The following is a 23,922-nucleotide window of genomic DNA, read 5'->3' as shown; positions in this document are numbered from 1 at the left end:
CTGGGTCACTGTCTGTGCGGAGTCTGCATGTCCTCCCCGTGTGTGCGTGGGTTTCCTCCGGGTACTCCGGTTTCCTCCCACAGTCCAAAGATGTGCGGGTTAGGTGGATTGGCCATGCTAAATTGCCCATAGTGTCCTAAAAAGTAAGGTTAAGGGGGGGGGGGGGGGGGGTGGTTGTTGGGTTACGGGTATAGGGTGGATACGTTGGTTTGAGTAGGGTGATCATTGCTCGGCACAACATCGAGGGCCGAAGGGCCTGTTCTGTGCTGTACTGTTCTATGTCTATGTCTAAACGTTTATGGTGTTCGGACGGGAAGTGGAGCTGAGTCTGATGTGTTATCTGTGCTGGTCTAACATCGACTGCAACTGGATGTAGTAAAACGGAAATCAGGCTTCCGACACAGGAGATGGTCCAACACTGTTTTATTGAACCTGTTGATTGCTGTACATAATCTGCTGTGGGTTGACACTATTAACCTAACTGATAACCTCCTACTGGCTTGACCAGACTAGCTCTCTACCACATGGTGATGATGTTCATTGGCCTGTGCACTGTGACTATCTCCCGAGCCGTGTCCTGTGAGAGAGAGAGAGCCTTAATGCCCAGTGGGCTTTATAGTGGTGATGTCCTGTCTGGTGATTGGTTGTTCTGTGTCGTGTGTGTTCATTGGTTATCCTGTGTGTCAATCACTGCCTGTCTGCATCTCATGATATACATGAGTGGATATTATGACAGAGTCCACAAAAGATCAGCCATGATCTCATTGAATGGCAGAGCAGGCTCGAAGGGCCAGATGGTCTACTCCTGCTCCTAGTTCTTATGTTCTGACAGGCATCCCCTCCAACTTCCCACTCACCATAATAAACCTTCCTTCCGAATCAGCTACTATATTTCACACCTCAATTGCCACCCGCTTACTTATGAGCACCTCCTCCCCTGCGTCTTCATATCTAATCCTGAATGGAAGACTTGCACTACCCACCCTTTCCTTAGCCTTGTCTGATCCCCAATCTTCAAGTGCATTTCTTGTAAAAAATCCACGTCCGCCTTCAATCTCCTCAGGTGCGCAAAAACATGTGCTGTGGCTTGTAAACCTGAACATAAAAGCCAACCCAAGCAGGGACCGGGATTTTGGTTGTCCCAACGGGGAAGGTGATTGTATATTGTTACTGCCTTGGGTAGACTTTATGTTGAAGTAAAATTAATCTTTATCCTTCCTACCTCTGGCTTTCTTGGTCATCAACCCACCTTTCTGTTATTACCATTACTTCATCTTCCCACAATGCTATTTTATGTTTGTAGCTCAACAGCCTTAATTACCATATATCTTGCATACTTAAGTGCATTCTAAACCTTTCTTTGTATTCCTCATAGCCCTACTGTGTCTGGTCCTATCTAATATGTTGCAGCTTCATTCTCTGTTATTTTTCAATGCTCTCACTTTATGCACCTTATTCCTTTTTTCTACATTTACGTACTCATGCCCAACTGATCCACAGATTCCGGTGATGGCAAAAAATATAGAAATCTGGAAGTTGCTGACTACAATGGAATATTTCTCTGTAAAATTCCTGAAAACAGTATCTTGTTGTTTGACTCGCCCCTCAAATGTACTGAGTACCATGAAAATTTGTACTTGCATCATAGATGTTTTGGAACAACGAGAACCAGGTTCTCTCAAGGATGAATAAGGTCCATGTGTGCTACTGGATTGTTTGTACGAATAAACTACAAGCTAAAACAGTATAAAATAGCAGCAGCGGAGGACAACAAACTCGGGATCAACATTCGCATTCGGATCACAGCTCACACCCTCCAGAGCGATCCTGGCCAAGTACTCTATAGCAGGTAGTATTTTTGTTCAAGTTGTGAATCTTGAAACTTATATAACTGTTTAAATCAGCACACAGCTAATGCCTAAGTTAAAGAATATAGGCTGTATAAATCAAACTGGCAGAGTACCATATTTCTCTGTTTTATCAGTTGACGCCAGCAGAGGGCAGCAACAAATCCCAATTTTGTTTCTCTATTGTACCTGATTTAACATTAAACTCTAACTATCGTTTCCGGGGTCAAACTCTGCAATGATCATTAACAATTCTTGAATCTGATTAGTTAAAGAGACACTGTAGCTTGTCTCCTACCTTCACTATTTTCATTGCTCAATTTCTGAGTGATCTTGCATCATCTTGGTATCTATCACTTTCTATCTCAATTCATCATGCTCTTTCTCCTCTGAGTTCACTGTTGTTCTATCCACCCTTGATCCCTCTTTTCCATGTTAAACTCCCAAACTTATATTCACAAACACATCCTTGATTGTGCCATTTTGTGACTGACCTACCACAACCACTGCATCAATCAGATAAGGCCAACTCTCCTTTAACGGAATGGAGCACTTTTCCACTCCTATGTTACAGCTCTGTGAGGAAGAAAATGAATTATTTTTTGTTGGCAAAATATTTTCAAAGGTGTTTGGTCTTTTGTTTGCAAAAGGTCTGTGATGTCATGTGAGAGTACCTTTAAGAAATTGATGTTTAAGCAATGCACCTTTAGGAAATGAAGCAACTTATATTACTGAAGTGATGTCAGAGGGTGGGAGGAGCTGAGCTCACTTCTGCTTTTAGTTTCAGTTTTGAGGAAAAGAGCTTGGGTGTGTCTATTTGCAGTGAGCTGGATCTGCTGTGATCTCTGCCATGAAAGACTATCTCTGAATCATTTGGGTGATTTAAACTCATAATAGTAATGTCTTTAACCTGATGTGTTTCTGTTTAAAGGTGTTAAGTCTTTTGGAGGTTTGAAGGAACATGTGGAGGTATTATTTAGTGGTGTATTATTTTCAGGGTTATCTTTTGAAGTAAGGGGTGGGAAGTGATCCAATGTTTATTTAAAAAGGCTAAGTTGAATTCATGGAATAAACATTGTTTTGAAAACCCACGTGTCCATAATTGTAATACCACACCTGGAGACCAAGTCGTGTGCTTCAAAAGCAACAATACATTAAAGGGAGAGGTTGGTTGAACTCCATGATATATTTGGGGTTCTGAAAATGCCGCTCCCATAACAATTGGGGGCTCGAGGGGGATAAAAGTCTATCTATTGGATTGGCTTTTGTGAACTTAAAGACAGTGAAGGGTTGTTGCTTTTCCGGTGTGGTATTTTAGTTTAAGTGGGGAGAGTGTTGTGAACAATGGCTCTTTCAGAGGCTCAGAAGTTTTTGGGGGTGGAGAATGTCACACGCAGTACCTTACGGACAGAAACGAAAAGCAGACTGTTTGATTTGGCAAAAACATTGCAGTTAACATTACCTGACAAAATGCGAAAAGATGAGGTAATTATGGCAGTGGTTAAGCATTTAAAGTTGCCTGAGATAGTCTGACTCATTGGAAATGTCAAAAATTCAGTTGCAAATTAAACAAATGGAACATGAAGAAGAATTAAAGTGGCTTGAATACGAAAGAGAGGAAAAAGAAAGAGAGAGAGAGGAAAAAGAAAGAGAGAGAGAGGAAAAAGAAAAGGAGCGAGAAGAAAGGAGAAAAGAAAGAATAGCCCGAGCCCACGAAAAGAAAAAGCAAGGGAGATACAGATCAGGGAAAAGGATAAAGAGAGGGAGTTTGAACTTCAGAAAATGGCCATGAAACATGAAAGTCAATTCAAATTGGCAGACATAAAGGGAAACGTACAGTTGGATGATAGTGATGAGGATAGTGAGAAAGAGCGTCATATTCGAAGGCTTGGTGGGAATCTATTTAAATATGTCCAAGCATTGCCAAAGTTTGACGTGAAGGAAGGGGAAGCCTTTTTCATTTCATTTGAGAAGGTAGGTAAACAAATGAAATAGCCACAGGACATGTGGGTATTACTGATTCGAACAAAGCTGGTAGGTAGAACTTGTGAAGTGTTTGCATCACTACCGGAGGAGGTGTCTGGAATGTATGAGGAGGTGAAGAAATCCATCTTAAGTGCATATGAGCTAGTGCCTGAAGCTTACAGACAAAGGTTTAGAAATTTAAGGAAAGCATTTGGTCAAACATACATGAAGTTTGAAAGGCTCAAACAGAGTAATTTTGATAGGTGGATAAGGGCTTTGAAAATAGATCAAACTCTCAGAGAAATTATACTTTTGGAGGAGTTTAAAAATTCAATTCATGATGTAGTGAGAACTCGTGGAAGAACAGAGGCTTAAAACTGCAAGATTAGCAGCAGAAATGGCAGATGATTATGAATTAGTACATAAATCAAAGATTGGTTTCCGACATCAGTTTCAGCCGGTGAGGGATAGAAACTGGGGACATGAGAAATACTCAAGTGGTAAAGGTGATCTGATGGGACACAATAAAGAGAGTGTACCTCAGATTAAAAAAGAAATCCAGGAGGGTGGAAAAGAAATGAAAAGTTTCAAATGTTTTCACTGTAATAAACTAGGCCATGTGAAGTCACAGTGTTGGTGGTTGAAGAAAAGCACTGGGAAGGCTGATGTGGTAAAACAGGATAAGACAGTGGGATTTGTCAGAGAGGTAAAGGAAAACCCAAGGGCAGCAAAGGATGTGCAAACGATTGTACAGCCTGTTCAAGAAGTAATTGTTTAGAAGGTGCCAGGTGTGTTTAAAGAATTTACTTGTGTGGGTAAAGTTTACTCATGTGTATCAGGAGGAGCAGGTAAATAAGTCACAATTTTAAGAGATACAGGGGCTAGTCAATCTTTAATGGTAAGAGATGAGGAATTATGTAGTTTGGGAAGAGTGTTGCCAGAAAAGGTGGTGATATGTGGAATTCAGGGTGAGAGGAGTAGCGTTCCATTATATAAGGTAAGGTTGGAAAGTCCAGTGAAGAGTGGTGAAATGGTAGTAGGAGTAATAGAGAAACTATCTTGTCCAGGAATACAGTTTATCTTGGGTAATGATATAGCTGGATTGCAGGTGGGAATGATATCTACTGTGCTTGATAAGCCAGTGGAAAATCAGACAACTGAAGTGTTGAAGGACGAATATCCTGGGATTTTTCCGGATTGTGTAGTAACCCGGTTGCAAAGTCACAGGTTAAGACAAGAGGAGAAATCAAAGAGTGAAGATGAAGTTGAAGTGCAATTATCAGAAACGATTTTTGTTCAGATGGTTGAAAAAGAACAGAACAGGTGGAGGATGAGGCAGATATTTTTAGTTCAGGAAAATTGGCGGAGTTACAACAGAAAGTTGTTGAATTAAAACGGGTATATCAGAAAGTATATACGGAAGAGGAATCTGAGAGTATACCAGAGTGTTATTACCGTAAAAGTGATGTCTTGATGAGAAAATGGAACCCTGTACATATGCAGGCGGATGAAAAGTGGGCAGAAGTTCATCAAGTAGTATTGCCGGTAGGGTATCGAAAGGAGGTGTTGCGAGTTGCACATAAGGTACCAGTGGGAGGTCATTTGGGAATAAGGAAAACTCAAGCTAAATTCCAGAAACATTTTTATTGGCCTGGACTACATAAAGATGTAGTTAAATTTTGTCAATCATGTCACACATATCAAGTGATAGGGAAACCTCAAGCAGTGATAAAACCAGCACCCTTAATACCCATTCCAGCATTTGAGGAACCTTTTACAAGGGTCCTAATCGATTGTGTTGGACCGCTTCCTAAAACAAAAAGTGGGAATCAATATATTTTGACTATAATGGATGTGTCTACTAGGTTTCCAGAGGCCATCCCAGTACATAATATTACAGCTAAAAGGATTGTGGAGGAGTTACTTAAATTCTTTACTAAATATGGACTACCCACAGAAATTCAATCAGATCAAGGATTAAATTTTACTTCAAAGTTATTCAAAGAAGTTATGGATAGCTTAGGAATAAAACAATTTAAATCAACTGCGTACCATCCAGAATCGCAGAGAGCGTTAGAAAGGTGGCATCAGACATTAAAGACAATGTTGAGGGCGTATTGTCAAGATTATCCAGAGGATTGGGATAAAGGAATTCCATTCGTATTGTTTGCAATTAGGGATGCACCTAATGAGTCTCCCAAATTTAGTCCTTTTGAACTAATTTTTGGTCATGAGGTAAGAGGACCACTTAAATTGATTAAGTAAAAATTGGTGGGTGAGAAATCGGAAATTGCACTATTGAATTACGTGTCAAATTTTAGGGAACGATTAAAGAGAGCAGGTGAATTGGCTAGACAACATTTGAAAGTTGCACAAAATGTGATGAAACGGGTAGCGGACAAGAAATCCAAAGTTCGTAGTTTTGTCAGTGCGGATAAAGTTTTAGTGGTGTTACCAGTGGTAGGGGAGCCTTTAAAAGCTAGGTTTTGTGGACCGTATCAGATTGAAAGGAAATTAAGTGAGGTGAATTATGTGGTAAAAACACCAGATAGAAGGAAGACTCACTGAGTGTGTCATGTGAATATGCTTAAAAGGTACATTGAAAGAGGAGAGAAAAAGGATGTTTTAATGATTCTAACTCAAAGTGACGAACCAAATCCAGATGACTGTGAATTTGACATACCTCAAATTAAATTGGAAATTGAGGATGTTCTTAAAAATTGGGATGAATTGTTAAGTTACCTTCCAGAGGAAAAACAAACTGACCTGAAAGAGTTATTGATATCACATGGGCAAGTTTGTAGAGATAAATTGGGAAGTACTAAAATGGCTATATATGATGTAGATGTGGGAAATGCTGTTCCTATCAAACAACATCCACATAGACTTAATCCTTTAAAATTGGCACAGGTTAACAGAGAGATTGAGAGTATGCTGAAAAGTGGCATAATTGAAGTGGGTTGCAGCCAATGGAGCTCACCCACAGTGATGGCACCTAAACCAGACGGTACCCAACAGTTGTGTGTGGACTATCGAAAGGTGAATGCAGTTACAAGAACGGACTCTTATCCTATCCCACGTTTGAAGGATTGCAGTGAGAAAGTGGGACAATCTGCTTTTATTTCCAACTTCCAGACATGGAAAGAACATTAAAACATTGTATGGAGTTCTTCGATCAACTTCAGAAGGCGGGTTTGGTGATGAACCTAGCTGAAAGTGTATTTGGAGAAGTCCAAATCACTTTCCTTGAGGAGTTTCCGATACCCTCAAGACGAAGGAAAATAATGCGGTTTCTTAGCATGAGTGGATTTGATCGAACCTTTGTGCAAATGTTTTGTGGCGTGATTACTTGGAACGATAGACTTGGAAATTTATAGTGGAGAAGTTGAACGTGCTTGAATAGAAAGGTAACATTTTTAATAAATGTTAAAATTTGGAGAGTTTACAGATGAGATTCACTGGAATGATTCCAGGGATCAGGGATTACAGCTGCATAGACAGGCCAGAGAAACTGGGGTGGATCTCCTTAGAGCAAAGAAGTTAAGAGAAGATTTGATAGCAATCTTTAAAAGCTTGAAGGTTTTTGATAGAGTTCGTAAAGAGAAAATGTTTCCAATGGCTGAAGTGTCAGTAACCAGAGGAGACAGATTTGTCCAGAGGATGGGCAGCACGGTAGCATAGTGGTTAGCATCAATGCTTCACAGCTCCAGGGTCCCAGGTTCGGTTCCCGGCTGGGTCACTGTCTGTGCGGAGTCTGTACGTCCTCCCCGTGTGTGCGTGGGTTTCCTCCGGGTGCTCCGGTTTCCTCCCACAGTCCAAAGATGTGCGGGTTAGGTGGATTGGCCATGCTAAATTGCCCGTAGTGTAAGGTTAATGGGGGGATTGTTGGGTTATGGGTATACGGGTTACGTGGGTTTAAGTAGGGTGATCATTGTTCGGCACAACATCGAGGGCCGAAGGGCCTGTTCTGTGCTGTACTGTTCTATGTTCTATGTTCTACTCCACTGATGGACTTGCTAAAGAAACGTCAAAAATTTCAATGGACAGCGGACTTTCAACAGGCACGTGACTGCCTGAAAGCTGTGATAACTGATGCTACTGTATTGGAGAATTGCAAGGGAATCTGTGATCAGATTGAACTGACGTATCTAACTTTTTTTTTAAATTTAGAATACCCAATTTTTTTTTTCCAATTAAGGGGAAATTTAGCGTGGTCAATGCACCTAACCTGCACATCTTTTGGGTTGTGGGGGCGAAACCCACGCAAACACAGGGAGAATGTGCAAACTCCGCACGGACAGTGACCCAGAGCCGGGATCGAACCTGGGACCTCAGCGCCGCGAGGCAGCAATGCTATCCACTGAGCCACCGTGCTGCCCTGACGTATCTAACTTTAAAGAGAATTGCCGAGGCGTAGAAAATGGATGGATCGTGCATTGACTTTCTTGCTCAAAGAGACTGTCAATCGAGAAGGATTTTGGTTGGAGGAAGAAGAACGGGAAAGATGGACTTTATTATTATGCTTGTTTGCGTGTGTTGTTTTTTTTTGTGAAATGAAAAAGTATATTTACTGTGTACATTTCCTAGTGGATGGTGCAAAAGTGAAAAATGAAACCATCTTGAAGTTGATGGTTTATATTTTCTTGGGGGAGGTGTCATGTGAGAGTACCTTTAAGAAATGGATGTTTAAGCAATGCACCTTTAAGAAATGAAGCAACTCATATTACTGAAGTGATGTCAGAGGGTGGGAGGAGCTGAGCTCACTTCTGCTTTTAGTTTCAGTTTTGAGGAAAAGAGCTTGGGTGTGTCTATTTGCAGTGAGCTGGATCTGCTGTGATCTCTGCCATGAAAGACTATCTCTGAATCATTTGGGTGATTTAAACTCATAATAGTAATGTCTTTAACCTGATGTGTTTCTGTTTAAAGGTGTTAAGTCTTTTGGAGGTTTGAAGGAACATGTGGAGGTATTATTTAGTGTTGTATTATTTTCAGGGTTATCTTTGAAGTAAGGGGTGGTAAGTGATCCAATGTGTATTTAAAAAGGTTAAGTTGAATTCATGGAATAAACATTGTTTTGTGCTTAAAAACCCACATGTCCATAATTGTAATACCACACCTGGAGACCAAACCAGGTGCTTCAAAAGCAACAATACCATACAAGGGAAAGGTTGGTTGAACTCCATGATACATTTTGGGGTTCTGAAAACGCTGCTCCCATAACAGTGACCATAAATGAGAAAGTTAATTAATCGAAGAAACCTCAGGAGAAATGAAACCAATTTGATCTGTGAATTTCTTTGCCATTTTTCTTTTCCACAAACTCAAATTTCCCAAGTGCCGTAAATGAACTTTTCAACTTGATGTCACAAAATTACAGAATTTTTTTGCTAAACCATCTTAAACATGTTGAAATATTTGAATCTTATCATTAGTATATTTATTTTGAAGCATCAACCTCTGATAAACTTAGCATTTGTTGTGTTCGGTTGTTCTGATGAGGAACAGAAACCCAATCCTGTATATATTTTAAAACGCTATCCTTATTACTATGTCTCATTTTTAAATTGGACTTTTCTGCTGAACAAAGACAGTTAAGATGGTTGACCCCCAGCAATCTCAGTTTCCAGAATGTCACATCTCATTATGCCCAAGGAGCTTCTATCAGAATACCTGGGACAGCACAGACAAATTTTAAAGTGAATCACAGGATTACCATTTGCATTTGATAAGCCAACCTTGCCGGGGGAGTCTGTGGGTCTGCTGAGACAATGGCTTTCCAAACACCGAACTTTCAACTGAATGGCACCTCTTTCAACACATAAGGGAAGTAAAGAGGGCCAGAGGAACCTTGGGGTGTATGTTCATAGGTCCCTCAAGACAACAGGACATGTAGGTAAGGTGGTTAAAATGGCATATGGGATACTTGCCTTTATTAGTTGAGACACAGAATGCAGATTGGGACATTTCTAACACTCCTTTTTGAAGGTTTTGAATGCACACAATAAACTAACCTGTTTAGTTAATCCTAACTCAGATTTGCTGTGGGATTATTCATAAAATTGGATCATACAAAACCTGAATGTTGGGAAACTACACCACTGCCTATTTTTAAAATATAGACTAATTCAAAACACCTGTTCATGGGCAGGTGGTAAGAGGAAAACTGACCGTCTCCTGTCTGTACCAGATGAAAGTTTACAACATTCAATTTCACCTAAACAAATTTACCTATATTCTTCAGCAAAATATTTTGGGAATAACCCGTTGTCAGAATTGAATTCTGACCTATGTATTTCCACTACTTATTTAATTTCATTTTCCTATTTGCAATATTTTCATTGTTTCTATGTTGCCATTGTTGGAACATGTGCACTGTGAAAAACTGCCAGAATGTATTAAAATGATCCTGGGGATCAACTCCATAATTCCTGAATGGACCTGAAACAGTATTCCTAATCAGAACTACATAAGGCGATTCATTGCTGATATCTAAAAGTAGAGCTGGGTATTTCTTCACCCAGTGGTGAGCCTGTGGAATTTGCTACCACAGAAAGTAGTTGGGGCCAAAACATTTCTTTTCAGGAAGGGTTAGATGCAGGGCATTGTTGAATGGCCTCGTCATGCCCGACTCAGTAACGCGTCGAGGCTATTCAATCTCGCGAGAGGCATCTCATGAGATTTGCGATGCTTGGAACATCTCGCGAGATCTACTGAGTTCTGGGTTCCAGATTTGCATGTTTCAGTGAGCAGTTTGGCTAATTTAAATAGTGTCTGCACCAGATTCTCCCAAGGCCTGGGACCTAATGACTGCATCTGGGGACAAGCACCAGGGCGCTGTTTAGCACTAGTCCACACAAATGTGGACCATGCATAACGGTACCTGGGGGCGGTCTCCCAGGCCATCAGAGGCCCCTGGGTGGTCGGGCTCTGAGCAGGGTGGTACCCTGGGAGGACACTCTTCCTTCACAACAATAGTCAATATCTTTGACTCCTATAAATTATCCTAGCAGGTAATAAAGAAATAATCTGCGGGGTGAACTCCAAAGGTTCCCACCAATAGCACCATTTCCCCCTATTTTTTTCGCAAATGTTTCGCATTTCTTTGGAAATTTTTTATCCGACCGATTGCCATACAGTTCGGGAAAGTCGAGTTAATTGTTCTAAACAGGAAACTCCATAGGTTACCGCTCACGGGAGCACGTTCAAACTGAGCGCAGTTAAGAATGAGGGTTTCCAGACGGAATGGCCAATCGAGCCCCACCAAGGGCGCGTGAAAAGCTGGGGAAGGTGAAGCCGCGGGAGCGCGCCACGTGACCACAGGGGGAGCACGAGCATTGTGCCGTTGGCCGGGCTGCGGCTCGAGCGCCATGCAGCAGCAGCTGGACCGTTAGTCCACCTTCAGTTTACTTTTACAGCGGCTTTAAAGAGACACTTTAACTGTATCGCAGTATTTTGGGAGTACGGTACTTTATTCTGAGCATCTAAGCTAATGCCTCTTGACTATAAATCAATTTAATTTGGTGTGTTTATAGGTCAACCAGGACGTCCTGACTCCTTGACGCTTGGCGAAAAACCAGCAGTGTCTTGAGTGAAAGATTTTTATAGGAAGAGTCAGTATCCCAGAGGATGTAAGGCTATGGGTCAAGTGCAGGAAAATGGGATTAGAATAGATAGATGCTAGATGACTGGCACGGACACGATGGGCCAAAGGACCTCTTCTCTGTGCTGTAACACTCTATAACTTTATTCTGACTGGGGTAACTTGTTTCTGAAATGGCCTGAACTGACTGAAATGAGCTTGTCCCTGAAAATTGAACCTCCTTGCCCTCAGGAGCTGTTGACTCGGGGCAGCACGGTAGCATTGTGGATAGCACAATTGCTTCACCGCTCCAGGGTCCCAGGTTCGATTCTGGCTTGGGTCACTGTCTGTGCGGAGTCTGCACATTATCCTTGTGTGTACGTGGGTTTCCTCCGGATGCTCCGGTTTCCTCCCACAGTCCAAAGATGTGCAGGTTAGGTGAATTGGACATGATAAATTGCCCTTAGTGTCCAAAGTTGCCCTTAGTGTTGGGTGGGGTTACTGGGTTATGGGGATAGGGTGGAGGTGTTGACCTTGGGTAGGGTGCTCTTTCCAAGAGCTGGTGCAAACTCGATGGGCCGAATGGCCTCCTTCTGCACTGTAAATTCTATGATAAGGTGTTTGGCACTCCCAGTGGTGTTAGAGATGCACCACCAGCACCATTAAGGGCTGCCCAAGGAGCTCTGTCTCTGCCACCTGCACTTCATCATGGTGTAGAAAAGACCGGGAAGCTGCCTGCTTGACCTGTCAGATGGAGCAAATCAGTTCTGAGACTTTGAAGGACCATTTTATTTGCTTAAATATTGGTTGAAGCAGTTAGAATTTTTTTAAGCTGTGCTACTGAAATAATTCTGCAAATTGTTTTTTTACAACCTATACCAGCCAAGAAATATTTGCACCTTTCTGCTCTTGAACCCTTACCATGATGTCCACATTGGGCAGGCAGTTCCATATCTGCCCATACAAAGAAGGAATAAGAAATGACGAGCACAAAGATAAGGCTATACCAAAGAGGAAAATGGCCAATAACCTGGAGTTATGTAGCACCTTTTAATGCAGTAGAGCTTCTTGAGGGAGTTCGCAGAAACATTAACAGAAATTAGTGTAATTGTGCAAAGATGTGCAGGTTAGATGAATTGGCCATGCTTAATTGCCCATTAGTGTCCAAGGATGTGTAGGTTCGGTGGGGTTAAGGGGGTAAGGTAGGGAAATTAGCCTATGTAGTTTGCTCTTTCAAAGGTCAATGCAGCCTCCTACACTAGGAATTCTATTTAACAGTGAGCCACCATGGACATATTAGTGATGACAAAAATCTTGGACAAAGTTGTAGGTTTTATGGAGTATGTTAGAGGACTAAAGATTAAACAGTGAATTCCAAAGTGGTGGGCCCCTGCAGCTGAAATCACAGGGCGAGATTCTCCCAAAACGGGAGAAATCGTAAAGCTGCCGTAAAACCCGGGCGGGTTTTACGGCAGCGCGCCCCTTCCCGACGGGGGACCGATTCTGGTCCCCGGTCGGGGCTAGCAGCCCGACGCCGTAGGCTCCGGCAAGACGGGCTTAACGAAAATCGTTAAGCCCGCTTACCGGAGTTAGCGCCGGCTGACGCGTCATATGACGTCAGCCGCGCATGCGCAGTTTGGAAGACTCCAACCCGCGCATGCGCGGGTGACGTCATCGCGTTTTGCGCGAAACCCGCGCATGCGCGGGCCGGGTTGCCCCTCAGCCGCCCCGCGAATGGATACTGCGGGGCGGCGGAAGGACAAGTAGTGCGCGGGCATCGGGCCCGCTGCCCGCGATCGGTGCCCACCGATCGCGGGCCCATGGCACCCTTGGCACGGCCGTGGTACTGCCGTGCCAATCGGTGCCATGGTTATAAAAAGCGAGTTGGTGACGCCGTTTTTACGAACGGCAAGACCAGGTGTGTTTGCCGTTCGTGAAAACGGCGGAAAGGGCTGGGACTTCGGCCCATCTAACAGCTGTGAATCGCTGCCGGCCGTAAAAAAACGGCTGCAGCGATTCGGGTCGGGACTTCGGCGGGGGGGGTGGGAGAATAGCGGGAGGGCGGGAAAAATGTCGGGAAGGCCCTCCCGCTATTCTCCCATCCGTCGTGGGGGGCGGAGAATTTCGCCCACAGCCTCTAATGGTGGAGCGAATTGGTGCAATGCACAGGCCAGAGTCAGAAGAGTGACGACATCTCATAGGGTTATGATGGGGCTGTTTACAGAGATGGGTGATGAGTCTTTTAAAGTTGTGTTATTAGCTCCTAGTTGAGCAATGTAAATCAGCCAGCACAGGGATGATGATGAATGGGACTTGGTGTCAGTTAGAAAATGGGTAGGGGAATTTTCACATGAAGTCAATGGAGGGCTAACTGTGGTACTCTGGCCAGGAGTGCATTGGACTAGTCAAGTATAAAAGAACATATACCAACCGAGAAATCTTTGCACCTTTCTGCTCTTGAACCCTTACCGTGGCGAAGTTTTTCAGCGGCAGATGAGCTTCGGCAGGGTGAACAGGTGGTATTATGGAGGTGGAGGTCGACCAGTGAAAGTATGGATATGTAGTCAGAAGCTCATCTCAGATCAATCAAACATCAAGGTTTCTAACAGTTTGGTTCAGCCTTTAACAATTTTCGGGGAGAGGAATAGAGTCTGAATTGCACTTATACTTGGATATACAGACCGTACCATGGTCTTTGATGTCTCCGAGGAGGTTAAGAAATTATTGAATGAACAGTGACCTCAACATCTATTTAAACACAAAACATTTCAGAGTTTCTGAGATTGGGAGGACTCTAATTTGTTGTGTAATTGCAGATGCATGGTGAGCCTAATCGTTTATCTTGCAATTATCATAAACAGACATCTGTGGCCTAGTGGTTAGCATAACCGCCTCACGGCGCTGAGGTCCCAGGTTCGATCCCGGCTCTGGGTCACTGTCCGTGTGGAGTTTGCACATTCTCCCCGTGTCTGCGTGGGTTTCGCCCCCACAACCCAAAAATGTGCAGAGTAGGTGGATTGGCCACGCTAAATTGCCCCTTAATAGAAAAAATAATTGGGTAATCTAAATTTTTAAAAAACAAAAAAAAGAAAAAATAAACAGACATCTGAGGGCCAGCTGGAAAGTAACATGACCTGTCCTCAACATAGTAAACCAAGGCAGCATGGTGGTGCAGTGGTTAGCACTGCAACCTCGTGGTGCCGAGGTCCCAGGTTTGATCCCGGCTCTGGGTCACTGTCCGTGTGGAGTTTTCACATTCTCCTTTGCGTGGGTTTCGTCCACAACCCAAAAATATGTGCAGGGTAAGTGGATTGGCCATGCTAAATTGCCCTTAACTGGAAAAAAAAATAATTGGACACTCTAAATTCAAAAATAACATCTAGTAAACCAAATAATGAAGATGAATTTTAATAACAACACATGGACTAGGTCTCAGATCTGAGTGCACATTGATTAAGACACACCTGATGATATCCGTTAGAATTTATAGACCCTGAAAGATAATCCTTCCAATCTCTTGAAATTAGTTGCTGATATTCTCTCCATATTGTCCTTATTTTGGACGTGCTGACTGTTCTGGAGATTTCTCTTGTGGGACCAAATGCAGATTTTTCTTGTGTCTTCTCTTGGTTCGAGTATATATGTCTACAATTTTGGAAACTACTTTCTGAAATCTTAGGCAATCAAAATTGTCCTTCAATCCTGTGCAATATTTACCTTTTCTTTGAGAGAATTTCCACCCGAGCCAGAAATATGTCCAGCATAAAAACATGTTTGTATGCTGGACATATTTCTGGGTCCCAGATCTGAGTGCACATTAATTAAGGTACACCTGATGATATCAGTTAGAATTTATAGACCCTGAAAGATAGTGCTTCCAATCTCTTGAAACTAGTTGTTGATATTCTCTCCAGTGATGTCCCACAGCTCATGAAAGAATACATTTCAAAAAATATACTGACATCTCTAGTGTCTCCACTCCAGTGTGATGCTCATCCAGCTTATTTTTACAGCAGGACCCCAGTAATCTGCATCTCAAGCTAGGTGTGGACTTTCATGAAGCCTACGCTCCCTACTTTCACACCTTAATTCCGTGGGGCATTCTCAAATGTGGTCCTTAGTGTAAACTTTCATTAGAAATCTCTATATTCCTCTCCTTCACAACCCATCCAAAAAAGGTATTAATGTGTTTGCTGAAAGGGCAAGAGAGATTTATTGACTGTGGGTGTGGAAGGGAAATTAATGAGTTGCCAACTTGGAGGCATGCTGGGAAATGCTTGACGATAGTTCAACACTTTTTTAGCGAAAATAAGTAGGTCAGGTAACATAAACAAAATACTGCTTAATATTTTGGTCTCGGCCTTATTATGATAACACATTGTCCTCCGAAAGATAACAAAATGTGTACTCGAGTTGTTTTTAGCCAAGGGCAAGAACATACGTACTACGTATTTCATCTTGCGTACTTTCCAAGGTCTATTTAATATAAACATGCCTGTTTACTTCAAGCTGTTATTTCAGACTATAAAGATATGCATTCTTCAATCGAATCTCAGAGCACTGGCTTTTACAGCTGGAACACTCTCTCCACAAATATATTTGTGTAAATAAATTTCCTTAAATCGAACCTCGAGGAATTTATCTTTATTATGATTTCCAACAGCTTGTTAGGCAGAGGTGAAAGACTGTTCACTTCCTTACCAGAGAGATATTTTTTAGATTATGGAGAAAAAAAATATATATTATCCAATGCAGCTACCATTGGAAATCCACCTGCACCTTTTTGGATGTGTTTGATACATTTTTTTGCTGCTGCATTTGTCGACCAAATATTTACTAGCAAATGGTCCTGTCAACTCTATAGCCACCATTGACCTTCCTACATCTAAGTCCCCAATGGTTTTGCCCTTATGAATCAACAAGGCAATGAGATGACAAGAGATTTCTACCAATGGCCTGAAATTTCTGATGATTACCTTATCCTTGAAGAGAAAAGATAGCTTTGCAGTGAAGGATGGGTGGTTTATGGTTACAGTTGTTTCAACAAATTATTTAAGGGAAAATTTTCAAAAAAAGATGTGTGCATATGGTGCACTTAATGTGAGGTGCCAAATGAGCCTGAATTAGAGAAGGGATGAGAGTAATAATACTAATAATAATCGCTTATTGTCACAAGTAGGCTTTAATGAAGTTACTGTGAAAAGCCCCGAGTCGCCACATTCCAGCACCTGTTCACTGGAATTGAACCAGTGCTGCTGGCCTTGTTCTGTATTACAAACCAGCTGTTTAGCCCACTGTGCTAAACCAGTCCCTAAGTACAGTCCAAGAGTATTGTAAGCATAATAAAATAATGCATGCACACATAAATAGACCACAGGAAGGGGCCAATGGAAACAGGTATACCTTATGGCCTCTTGTGAGACAGTTGAATTTCCTGACATTGTAAGGAATTATTTGGGTTTAAGAAGGTACATTTCCAACCTGTGCAACCCCTCGTTGCAAAGTGGGGATGACACTTAATTTCCTGACCACTAACTTTTTTGCCTTAATGTACATCTTTGCTCGGAAGACAATGGAAAGGTTTCTCTGGAAAGTTTTCTAAGTGTGGTAGAGAGCGGGAATTGCCACGAGCTACCCGGCGCTTGGCGCAGCGAGGCCAGCAACACTATTCAATGTTAATTGATCCACTTAACCAAGTCCTCATGGGATTCTCACCGCAAATGAAGGCTCGCCAGCTGATTCGGTGGCACCATGCTCGCTAGCCCCCACTAGCAAGGTTGAGCAACACTTGCTCAGCCAACCCCAACCAGCCCGTAACAATGGTCCTGAGGAGACCATCCCCAAGATTCGGGGACGCTGACTTGGGGAGGCTGCTAGGCGCAGTGGAGGACAGGAGGGATGTTCTGTTCCCCTGAGGGTCAACAAGGGCTAGCCATAGGGCAGCCAGTGCTGCCTGAGATGAGGTGGTGGCAGCTGTGAGCGCCGGGAGTGTGACCAGGAGGACTGGCCTCCAGTGCAGAAAGAAGGTCAATGACCTACACTGGGAAGCACGAGTAAGTAGACACCAATGCCCCCATTCTACCCCACAAGACCTCTTTCCCCACCTCTCACCCCAACGGGAGCATCTACCCTCCCCCCAACCACCTTCAACCCCCTCCAACTTTCCCCCACCATCACCACCAAACCACTGTGGCTAATGATGCTCTCTTTTTGTCTCCTCAGAGGCCTCAGACTGGCGATGGCATGCCAGACATAGGAATCGTCATCACCTTTGAGGAGTGTGCCCTGGAGGTGACCAAGGACAGAGCGATCACCAACGCAGAGACTGGCAGATGCTGCAGATGTAAGGAACCACCGGGCTCCACCCAGAGGACGTGTCAAACGAGATTTGTTATTGCCTTGGATGACCCATCCTCTTACTGACCACATGCCCATTCTCCTGCAGGTCCTCCAGCTGATGGCACCAGCCCATCCTGGGCTGCATCCTCTCCAGCCTCACAGGAGACCACCTCGGAGGAAAGCTCCGAGAATGCGACCACAATAGTCGCGACAGAGCTGTCGTCCCCATTTTCCATCAGCGCAGATACACACACCTCTGTGAGAAATGTTAGTGGTCAGGCTTATGGGGCACAATCTGATGAGCAACGTACATGAGGTGGAGGCAGGAACTCCCAGGATAGATGGCAGTCGGAGGTCTGCTGGATCCCAGGACCCAGCTGGGTCCCAGCCTGATGCTGAGCCTGTGCAACAGGGTTACCCGGAGCTGATGGAGAGCTTAGGGAGCGCCTGGGGCATTCAGAGTGAGATGTCAGTGACACTGCAGCAGATCTATAGCTGCTTGGATAAGTCCCAGAGGCTACAGGCGCAGGAGATGTCGCCGGCAATGTGTGGCACCAAGGACAACACTGCTAGTGTTGCAATGGCGACCGCAGTGGAGAATGTGGTGGATGATGTCGGCACAATTAGTGAAGCTGTCCAAGGCGTTACGTAGTCTGTGATGGCCGTGGCTGAGGGCCTTGACAGAATGTCCGCCTTGCTGGGGGATGGGACCTAGTACCAGGCTGAGTTTGATGAGGTTCCGCGGGGCATGTCCCACTGTTAGATGGGCATGGCCGAGGTGTTGCAGAGCTTGTCCCAGCCACAAGTGGGCATTGCCAAGGCTCTGCAGAGCATGTCCCAGTTACTGAAGAGAATTGCCGAGGGTGTTGACACGATGGTGCAGACTATGGGGATCCGCCAGGGCTGGCAGAGCCAGATGATGCAGGGGCAGCCAGGGCTCGAACCAGCTGCCCCTCTGTCCCAAGGTTCACCCCAGGGCCCTATGGGCACCAAGCGGGAGGAGGTGGCGCTGAATCAGTACCCGACCCGTCCCATGGAGTGGTGATGGTTGCAACCAGCTCCCTCAAGCTCCACCCCTCTGATGAGGTTGCGTCTCGCAGACAATACATGATAGGACAGGGCGGCACTGCTGTGCAAGTGCTGCCGACAAGTGAGCTGAGGTCCTCTGGACTCAGAGCACCTGGAAGATAGTCACCCGGGTCATCGAAGGCCACAGGACGCAGCAAGCAGCTGGCTGTCTCCACCTCTGATGTGGGGACACACCTAGACATAGTGCTAGAGCTAGGAGGGCAAAGCATATCTGGGCACTGGGAGAGGGAGGGAATGGATGAGAGGGGTCGGGATAGGTAGGGGGTGAGAATGATCTGGGTGGGGGAAGGAGCAGCACCATCGGGAGGGTGGGGAATTGTCAAAGACGATAAACGCCTTTGTGCAAAACCAGGATGAAGCCTCTAACACTTTCTTCCGCAATGTGGGTTGACCTATGAACCCTTGGTCCACCTCTTCAGGCACCTCACCCTCCTGTGGCAGCCCCCCCCCCCCCCGGTCTCGGACATGTCCCTGGAGCTGTGTCCCATCCCCTGGGTATTTGGATGTTGGCTTCTGCGTGTGTGGTGTTGCCTGTCGCATTGTTCAAGCACAGTGTCCAGGAATCAAAGTGTGATTGGGATGCTAGGCAATGACTCCCACGTGCCGACCCACGAGACTCCACTTGAGTTGTGTGAAGTGCTCTCTTAACCATGATTGCCAGTTCCGTATTATGAGTAGCCTTCAGCCGCGCGGCGAGAGGTCAAGGCCTCGGCAGTCAGTGGGAGTTATGGGGAGGCGGTAGTCGGTGGGGCAGATGGGCAGGGACAAGGGTTGCCCCGGAACGGGTAAACATGATCCTGGGGGTGGCATGGTTGGGTGCGGTTGCACCCCGGTTGCCACACCACCCATCCCCCAACGCACCCTCCCACGGCGGCCCACCCTTGTGGACGGTTCCCCCACCCCCACTGAGCACTGGAGAGGCAAGCTGAGGACCCTCGTGCTCTTTGCCTGTGAGCAAAGATGGCTAATCCCCTACTCGGCTCCCACAAACCGCCCTTCCACCAGGTTCATGATTTTCAAAAGGAGTACTAATCGGCGCCACCGTGAGCATTTGGGAGGCTGCTGAATGACAGGAGGCCGTTGGATATGTAGTGGTCTCATTAATTGTATGGAAATGAGGCTTAAATAGTGATAATTAGTTTGTCCCCACACTATGGTGAGCTCCCAATTTCACCTATGGGAGTGGGCCAGTTGCATTGCAAACTGTTTGGCACCTGGCGGGTTCTCATTTTTGCCCCCTCCTGCTATTCACCGGCCTTGTTTTGCTTGACCGAGAGCTTTTTGAGGCCTGTGAAATGTGCCGTAAGTGTCATTTGTGGTCGTTTTTGCTGGGAGTTTCCCACCGGCTCTGCCAGAAAGTAATTGGATGAAGAAAAAGAACCTTTTACAAATTACCATCTGATTTGAGTTGAATGACTGAAGAAGAAGTTGTTGATATTTGGGAATTCCAATGTTTTTATGGATTTCTACCCTGTCTATAAACTGAATACTGAAACAGCTCCAGAGGACTCCCACCATCATTGAAGGCCACTGGACGAGGTAAACAGCTGGCACCTTCAGGAGAGTGAGGAACAAGGGTCGCCCCTGGAATTTGTACACACGATCCAGGGATTGGCATGGTGGGGCCACGAGCAGTTGCCCCCCCCCCCCCCCCCCCACACAGCGCCTCCGACCCTCACCCCTCACCCTCTCATGGCAGAACAACTCTGGAGGGTCCCCGAGAACCAGCCGAGGGTCCCTCCACACCCCGCCGAGCACTGGGGTGGCAAGCCTAGCACCCACGGGCTCTTTGCCTGTGAGAATTGAGGAGAGGGTATTAGACTGACAAACAGCGGTGGCCCCCGCACCCTCCCTCCACGCCCTGAACCCCTTGCCCCACACACCCACGGAAGCCCTTCTGCCATGTTTTTAAAAAGGAGTATTAATCAGCGCCAGCGTGGCCACTTGCTGGAGAGGCCAATGAATGACAGGAGGCCATTGGATACTGGGTGGCTCCTGTTAATTGTACGGAAATAGGGCTTAAGTGGTAATAATTGGTTTCTCGCCACGGTACAGCAAGATCCTGATTTTGCCTATAGGTGCAGGGTGGTTGCATCACAAACTGTTTGGCGCCTGGTGCAGTTCTCGCTTTTGGCTTCTCCAGCTATTCACTGGCCTTGTTTTGCTTGAGCAGGAGCGCAACAAGGCCAGAGAATCGCGCCCTGTCTTAATAATGGTCCTGGTGCCTATTGTGTTTGGTCCTTTGTACTTCACGAAGGAACTCGCCAAACAGTTCGACTTGACCAAACCAGAATCTTTTATTGAGTCTCGGATGGTAAGATAGCAATTTGATACAGAACACATTATCATGGAGTCTGCTAACTACTTCTCTGGAACTTGCACCTGGCACTGGCCATTCATATGTATGTCTTATTATCCTCTCAATCTTTAAAAAAAAAATTTTATTCTCCATTTTCACATTTTCCTTCCAAATTTACATTCCCCCCCCACCCCACCGACACTCAATGCCATTCAGCCTCCGAAAGAGTACCGTAAATGACACCCAAGAGTTGTAAACCCTTCCCCCAACTCCTCCCCTCCACTTCCTCTTGTAAAACTCCTCCCCCCAACCTTGGTTCCTCCCACTTAACTTTCCACCCCGGCTAGACTCATCGGACCCTGTTCTGCCAGGCTCCGATGGCCGCAGCCCCTCCCCTCACCTCACCCTGTTCCCTGGCCTCCTTAAATCAAATATACACAACGTTGGCTCCTGTAGCCCATACACCAGCACGCAGTGGAACAAAAAGAAAAAATACAGTCATGAGGCTACATCGGTACATGATCATTTCTCAATTCTGCCACAGTCCTTCTGCCTTTGCAAACTCCTCCGCTGCTTCCGCCGTCCCAAAATAAAAGTCCTTGAACTTGTAGGTCACCCTCAGCTTCGCTGGATATACAATGCTGCACTGCACCTTACTAATATACAGTGCCCTCTTCACCTGGTTGAAGGCAGCCCGCCTCCTGGCCAGCTCCACCGTAAAGTCCTGATATACGCGTATACCAGCTCCAGCCCACTGCACCACCCACTTCTGCTTAGCCCAGCACAGGACCTTCTCCTTTACACTGTACCTACGGAAGTACAGAGTCACTATTCTTGGCGGCTCACTCTCCTTTGGTACAGGCCTCCACGATTGATGAGCCTGATCCAGTTCATATCGGGAGGGATTCTTCCCCTCCCCCAATAGCTTTGCCAACATCATGGCAAAATACTCAGTCGGCCTCGGTCCTTCCACTCCTTCGGGCAGCCCCACAATCCTCAAATTCTGTCGCCTGGATCTGTTTTCCAGGTCTTCCATTTTGCCTCTCAGATCCTTGTTGATCTCTATCACCTTCTGCATCTCCTACCACATCGAGGTAAGTTGATCACTGTGCTGCAGTAATGTCTCTTCCACTTCCTTCAGCGCCTCGCCTTGCTCCCGCACCTCCGCCACTGCGCTCGCCACCGCCGTCCTCACCGGGTTAATCGCCTCCTCCACCAGCACTTTCAGAACCGCCCCCATCTCCTTCCTCATTGCGTCCATGTGTTTTGTGAACTGTCTTTCGAATTCCACGGCCATCACCGTAGTTATTTCTTCAGCCTTAAGCAATGCGGCCTCCCCTGGTGCTCCAGCCTCCATTTTCTTTACCGACCCTGCGGTGACCTTTCCATTCCCCGACGGACTTTCAGCTGTTTTCAGGCCGTTTTTTTTTTCTGATCCTCGACATTTCCCTTTCCTGTGCTTTCTCATGACTTTTACTGCGTTAGCTGCCCCTAGGACCGGGCATTAACCCCCGACAGTGCCATTCCCGAACGGGAGCCCGCCAACCTGCGGCTCCCCCCCCCCCCCCCCCGCATTCACCGGAAGTTCCCCCCTCAATCTTCTTAAGATGGCCATATGCGTCTCCCTTTATATCGGAGTCACAGGTCACATGACCATGGTCTGGAGACCGTATGGTGTGTCTGTACCACCATCTGCTGGTTGGAGGTCGCACGCCATCCAATTATGATATAGCCCATAGGCGTATCACCACATCCCACTTCCTCACAAAACATTAAGATAATTTTTTCTTCCAGGTAACATTAAACTTTATACATTCATTACATGTAGCTGGTAACATGAGCAAGTTTAACAAAATGTCCATTTCTTTTGTACAGATCTTATTCTTTGAAGTTGTTGCCCACCTCGGTAGCGGACTGGTTGACTTGCCGGCGTCTTGTCTCTCTTGCAGTTTGCCCTGTGCCTTTGAAAGGCCTGTGTCCAAGATTTGTGCCATATTTGTGTTACCAGTCGCTTTCTCTTCCGTTTACTTTCATGCTGTTCTTTGCTACTTGTGACTGTTTTTATGGCTGGGGCTAGTGGGATGAGGTAGTTCTCCCAGTCTTCTCTTTTTTCTTTTAATTTTTTGGACACGGTGATGTATTTTGGTGTGTCTCTTGCTTTTGGATTTTTTCTTTGTAGCAGCTGCTGGCATGCCGCTGGCTGTCGTGTGTTGAGTTGTTTGCAGAGGTTTAGGCATCGCATCATTTCTGGATGGTGAAGTAAAAACTTCACCACTGTTCTTAGAATTCCCCCTATACCTGATAGAGCACTGTAATTCTAAATGGTGATCCAGGGATTCCCTTGTTTTGCCTGACTCCTCGGCAGACTTGGGTGGATGCCAATCAGGTCAAACTATTATTTCAAGTTATCCCCCGGTATAACCCATATCTTCCCAGAAGATTCTGTTTACTTACCACTCAGTAGCTTACACAAGGGTCCGGCTTGCTAAGTAAAGTAAACTTTCTAATAATAATAATAACCACTCTTTCAGGTTATCAATTTAAACTTAACTTTATTTTCAAGTTAAAAAGATAAAAACAGTGTCCAGGACCGGATCGTTATTAGGTCAGAGGTCCAACGGCTACTGAGGGAAGGAGTCATTGAAGCTAGCAACAGTCCCTGGAGAGCTCAAGTAGTGGTGGTAAAGACCGGGGAAAAGCATAGGATGGTTAACGACTACAGTCAGACCATCAACAGGTTTACGCAGCTGGACGTGTACCCTCTCCCCCGCATATCCGACCTGGTAAACAGGATTGCGCAATAC

At 45.3% G+C, this 23,922-nt stretch overlaps 1 protein-coding gene across 9 annotated transcripts in view; it reads left to right on the top strand.

The window, feature by feature from the left end:
* Positions 1-11,158: 11,158 nt before the first annotated feature.
* The window catches only part of LOC119951075 (coiled-coil and C2 domain-containing protein 2A-like), a 610,180-nt gene continuing 597,416 nt past the window's right edge, over positions 11,159-23,922 (top strand). For 7 of the 9 annotated variants that reach the window (XM_038774117.1, XM_038774121.1, XM_038774116.1 and 4 more), the window contains exon 1: positions 11,171-11,270. The gene's annotated coding sequence lies outside the window, so the exon portion shown is untranslated. Of the gene's footprint in view, positions 11,276-23,922 lie in introns of all 9 variants that reach the window. The other 2 variants (XM_038774113.1, XM_038774114.1) reach the window with 2 other exon arrangements.

The sequence above is a fragment of the Scyliorhinus canicula genome, chromosome 16, assembly GCF_902713615.1.
Source record: "Scyliorhinus canicula chromosome 16, sScyCan1.1, whole genome shotgun sequence".
Lineage (NCBI taxonomy): Eukaryota > Metazoa > Chordata > Chondrichthyes > Carcharhiniformes > Scyliorhinidae > Scyliorhinus > Scyliorhinus canicula.
This window is presented reverse-complemented; position numbering and strand designations above follow the sequence as displayed.